Genomic DNA, 5,951 nt, shown 5'->3' on the forward strand with positions numbered 1-5,951 from the left:
TTTGGGGAGTGAATCGGTGTGAGGTGGCGGGGATTTATGCTAGGATAATCTCGTGGTGGAAAAACGGGTACCGCCTGCTGGGCCATATAGGGGAAGGGCACATTAGAGGGAGGTTGGCCACCGGCCATACTTGGAGCACTGGTCTGGGAGTGTGAGTGTGGTGGGACTGAGGTATATCCTTGGTGCTGCGCTGGTGCCTGGTGGTTCTGGTTGGCATACTGGTGACCAGGAATCTGTTGATAACCTGAAAATTGTTGAAAACCTGGAATCTGTTGATAACCTGGCATCTGCTGATGGAAGGGAATCTGCTGATAGCCTGGAATTAGTTGGGAACCGGGGATCTGTTGGTAACTGGGCATTTGTTGATAGCCGGGCATCTGCTGGTAAGCGGGTATTTGTAGATGATAGCTTGGAATTTGTTGAAAATTAGGATTTTGCGGGTTACCGGGTATTTGTGGATTCCCGGGAAACTGTTGATGACCCGACATTGGGGAATTACCGGGCGCCTGTTGGTAACCAAGATTTTGTGGGTTACCAGGCATCTGCTCATTCATGGGGGTCTGTTGAATGTTGGGCATTTGTTGATTGCCGGGGATTTGTGGATTACTCGACATGCCTGGATTTCCGGGCATTTGTTTATTGACAGACATTTGCTGACCACTGGGCATCTGTTGCATACCAGGCATCTGTTGATTGCCTGGAATTTGTGGATAACTAGGTGCGAGCTGATAAATAGGGGTGGGTGAGGGGTCGGGGAGTGATGGCCGTGTCGTGGGGGGAGTCAGTTCGAGTTCGTCGTCTGTATCGGGAGTGTGCGAGCGCTGTGGATTGAAGCCTTGTGCTGGTGGCTTGTGATCCATCCCTACCTAACCTCGCAGTTTGGGTATTTGAGATTGCGTTTGTGGAGAATGAGATATACTTTGATATGATAAAAGTGGTAAGGGTAGTTGCAGAATTGGGGATTTCCGGGGGAGCAGGGTAGTTTGTGCTGTTGCTTTGTAGCTGAGGACTGAGCTTTATATTATTGGGATGCGAGTGATTAATTTCTCTACTAGCTCCGCAATCGGGTGTGGTATAATTGGGCGAGAGCAATTCAGGAAGTGTGTAGGAAGGGTTTTTCTGCGGCCGCAGTTCTCGCTATGTGTTGTATGTTGTATGGTCTCAAAAAAGAACCAGGTATAATCCGATCGCTGTGCTTCCTTTATGAGGAGTACTTGGCTATTCTAAAAGCTCACTTCTGATGAACTAGTCGTGAGGTGGTTTAGAGTTTACGAATCCTCTAAACCTAATCATACCCTTCAAAGTCAATATCCATTGGATAAACTCATTCAAAGCTCATATGTCTGAATGGTGACCAACTTTGTATGGTGGCCGGCGTTGGGATTAGCGATTTTTCTCAAGGCTTTTAGCCCTGTTGAGGTTGAGGGGTCCAACAACTATTCCTCACCAATTCCTACGGGTTTAATCTACTTTCCCTGACACCAGAAATTCGGAAAAGTCATAGTCCAGGGCAGCTCGTCCTTCCGGGTCTCTAAAGTCTTGTCGCAATGAATATGTCTAAAGTTTGGATACCTCACTGAAGATTTTCATCACAACTGGAGGTTTAAAATGAACTGTTTCCAAAATATAGTCAGGTGTACAGTACTTCTCATGCGTACCCTTACGAATAACGGGCGGTATCTCAGAGGGCATGACGTTTTGTATGCGCAAGAACTACACTCTAGCACACTGATCAAGGGTTAAGCAGGAGCTTTCAATCTCGATTACAATATCTCGGCATGCGGACCTGTATCGGGGGAGTTAATCGAGCGCCGTATTGTACCAATGTACATGGAAGAAGTGTTATGTGTGGTGGGCGAGGGGTCATTTGCATCAGGCAATCGTTGTCAGAGATATAAGCCAGCCTTCACGACCTCTTGAGTATTACCATAGAGCTCTCTGTGGACAGGACTTGTTGAGTACCAGTAGGCTTGCTACGTGATAAGTATGGTCTCTCCAATGCTGGTGCCATACTCGAGCACTCGATCTGGTTCAGATGGGCTTGGCGTGCGCACGTTTTCTTGACCAATGCGAGCATAGTTGGCATCTGTACCGAACCGTACTCTATCCCAAATCCGCTGCCCAGCAGTACCGAATCGCAAACTCAACTCTTTCCACATTCGGCTTAGCCTGCCCAGCAACGAATTTTTGGGGTGAGACTTGTAACCCTCAGCCTTGGCCTTTTGGCCAAGCTCTAGTGGCACCACGGTGGGCATGCAATAACAACCTTTCCATGCCGGTTTTTGTTTTAGGCGGGACGCACATGGTGGGGACCGCAAGGTTAAGCAATACTGTACTGTGCATCCCTACCAAGTTTGGCTGAGGCTTGGCCTGCATGAGCTAGCCCTGTGACCGTCCTCGTTGTCGTCGAGGTGCGTGGTACTGTACTGTACGAGGCTATCTTCAAAATTCGCTGACGCCCTCCGTGGTGACAACCACGCCGACAATTTTGGATCACCAATACCTCAACAACTACAATTTATCATGAGGTGAAAATAAAGCATGTTATTAGTAAGAGATCAGAAAGCAGTATACAGAAAGTAAAAAATCCTAAAACTCAGTTTGCATACCTTTCCGATCCTTCACCTGCTGCAGCCTAGAAGACACACTATCAATATACTTATTCCAATCCCTTGGCACCAACTTATCCCATTCCTCCCTAACTGCATTCATCATACTCTCCACTGTGCCTGGAAAGACTATGTGAGCTTTGATTCTGTGTTTCATGATCCTCCAAACATTTTCTATGGGGTTGAGATTGGGGGAGGATGTGGGCTGAAGATGTACAGCAATTCCTAATGTTTTTTTAACCTCTACCAATGAAATCTTCGTTCCATGATATGGTGCTTGGTCTTCAACATTAAGAGCTTCTATTCTTACATTGTAGCTATCAAGCCCATGAAATGCAGGTGCCACAATTGGTTCCAGGACCTGATTAAGATAATTTTGACAGGTTAACCCTTAACTCCCCCTCCTCTCCAAAACAACCAATGGTGATTTCCAATCATGGTTGATATCACAAAGGTGGCTTGGCATGAAAAGGGTTTTCATGTGACACATGGTTATGAGTCACAGGCATGTTATTGTTTCACACATATGACTCATTCGGGTCATATGATTTGTTATGTGTGGGATTTGTGATGCTTTCGCACATGGCTCAAATATGAGTCATGGGACATACACCTGGCGAGTATGCCTTGCGAGTGTGCCTTGCGGGTAAGCCTTGCACATATGATTTATGTTTCGCACATGACCTCGTTATGAGGTCATGGGTTTCATGCATATGACTCTGTCGAGTCATATGACTTGTTTATTGCGTTATGATTGGTTTATGAGTTTTTGCACATGACCACGTTACGAGGTCATGGGTTTTGAGTATGTGACCACTTTGGTCACATGACTAGTTTGTTATGATTTGGTTTCGCACATGTGACCACTTTAGGTCACATGACTATGGATGGGAAGAATACTATATAAAGAGGCTGATGCGGCCGAGGAAGATAGGTTCTTCATGCTTTGTTCTAAGTACTTTTCCTTGTCCTTGCTGTCGCTTCGCCCCGAGCGTTTCTTTCGCTATCATGATGGGCCTTGATACCTTTGATTCTGGGGGAGATATCTGAGTTCGCTCAGTAGTTCCTGGGGTTTTTAGTGTTGAGGTTTGTTAGGTGTTGCGCGGCGGATAACTTGTTTGCGTCTCGTTTCGTTGGGTTGGTTATCTCACGATACTAGCACTTCGAGCACTTCATCACAGTTGCATACGAGTCCCTTTCGGTAAAATGTTTACGGCTTCCTGTCTATCGTCTACTCGCAGGTTTCACGTTCGATTGGGGGGATTGAACATTGTGTTTGGGGGGATCACCTGTGTCGTTCCTTGGGCCAGCTCATGTCTTTTGTTGGGTTTTAACGGAGTCCTTGGTTCTCGCGATACAAAATGCCCTTGGGTTAGACTGATGACCTTCCCAAGTATCAACTCGTCGTACCGGCCGCATCATTCCTCAGGTGGCAGGGCAGTACCCGCCCAGCCCCTCTTTGTTACATTTCGTTTCTACAGTCGGAATCCTACGATGTTGTTTATCGCCGTTCCCTTGGAGTTTTTGTCCTTGTGGCATTTACGGTGATTCAGTCAGGCGTCTCCTCCTGGCATTTGTGGGGATGACTTTGACTCTGAAAACTCATACCCCCTGGTGTGGTTATTGTTGTTGCCTGTGGTAGTGTGGGACGATTGGCTGCTAGATACTCGCGGTGTCTGTGCGTCTGGGTGGTTCAGTTGTGGTCTGTAGTTGGCGGCTACACCTATTGCAAGTGGGGCCTACCTTCTGTTTGTCTGCTTCTGTTTGTTCGTCCTCCCTCTTCTTGTCGGGTCAGTTGGGGATGCCTCTTGTCCATTGTTCGGTCCATACCTGTTGCCGGACATGTGAGGCTGGCTTCTGCTAGCTCTGCTTACCCTTTCCCGGCTCGGTTGGACTTCGGCTCGACTGGGTTAGATGTTGTGGCAGGTGCTGATGCCCTTGGGTGTTAGTGCCGCCTCCTTTGTGGCTCCCGGCTGTGGCTGGTGGGCCCCCCTCAGCTATATAGTGTTGCGGGTTAGGGCTCTGTTCAAGTGGCCAAGACCATTGGCTGCCTGGTGGGACTGGGTATACTCTGTCCTGTGGCTATCGGATGGTTGATCTGTCTGAGGGGCTGGAGGGGCTGGATGGGCTCTGGTGTCTGGTGTGTGGGGCTTGGGGGGGGCTGATTGGGGGGGGAGAGGCACCTACGAGCACCGGTCGGGCCTGCGTCAGGTTGGGCGAGGTCTAATTAAGCATTTCCAGTCTGGCTTGGGCTGTTGGGCGAAGCTGCTGAGTGCTATGGGGCTCCCCGATGGACCAGTTGGCTGATGGCCACCTGTGCGGATAGTGGGTCACGATCACCTGGTTGGACTTGTTTGGGTTCTGCGTGCTGGATTTTGTGGGGTTTATTTGGTTTCTTTGGTTTAGCAATGGGCATGGCTGGTGGGGGCAAGGCACCATGGGTGGGAGGTAGGCCCCACTGACTATTTCGGTCTGTCACCACCTCTATGTATTTCTTTTAGTTTTTATTTTTTGTTTTTTGGGGGACAGGCAGCGGGTACAGGTCCTCCTCACCATTACGCTCTTCGGAGGCACTTGGCAAAGTGGGTTCATAGGGTCGACGGCTGGGCATGCAGATGCGAGAGGTAGACATGTTGGTCACCTCCTCTCGGCCATTGCGTTACCTGTAGTTTATGTTTTGGCGTTTGTTGGTTTTCTACTGTAGTGAAGGTGTTGCGGGACAGTATTAAGACCAGGCGGTAGTAACTTTTATTTTTGGACAAGGAACCTGGTTAGGTTGGTCTTTTTCTCACCTTCGGCTACGCTTAGTGCTGGTTGGCTTCATACCAGAGGGGCTACGGACTTGGGTCGGGGTGGGCGCTGGGTTGTTTGATGGTCTTGTAATTAGTTCTAGTGCAGGCATGACTCGGGGATGGCAGGTGCGGGACCGTAGACTTAGTTAGCTTAGGATTAGTGGTATACCGGTTAGCGGTATCCCTGTACCGGCGGGGGCTCGTCGTATGCCACTATTGGCGGTAGGAGTTTAAATAAAATTAGATTGACTTCTAAGTACTTTTCCTACTTATTACTTTAACAAATATAAAACACTTTTACAATCTTTATCTTTATTGCAACATTATTGTTATGCCAAGGAAAGTTCTTCACGAAGAAGAGTTAGAGAAAGCTTACGATAGGAGTCCCCAATAGAAGACAAAGGTCTTGTACTATCGGTAACTTAGACAGAGGCCTAGTGCTATCGTAAGACAAAGGAAGAAGAAATAAGGGAAGAGAAGTATTGTTCCCCATTTCCAAGAACTAACCATCCGAGGAGGGATCGTTACAGTTGATCCCACCCCATACCAT

This window comes from Tuber melanosporum (assembly GCF_000151645.1).
Source record: "Tuber melanosporum whole genome shotgun sequence assembly, scaffold_24, strain Mel28".
In the NCBI taxonomy this organism is placed as follows: Eukaryota; Fungi; Ascomycota; class Pezizomycetes; order Pezizales; family Tuberaceae; genus Tuber; species Tuber melanosporum.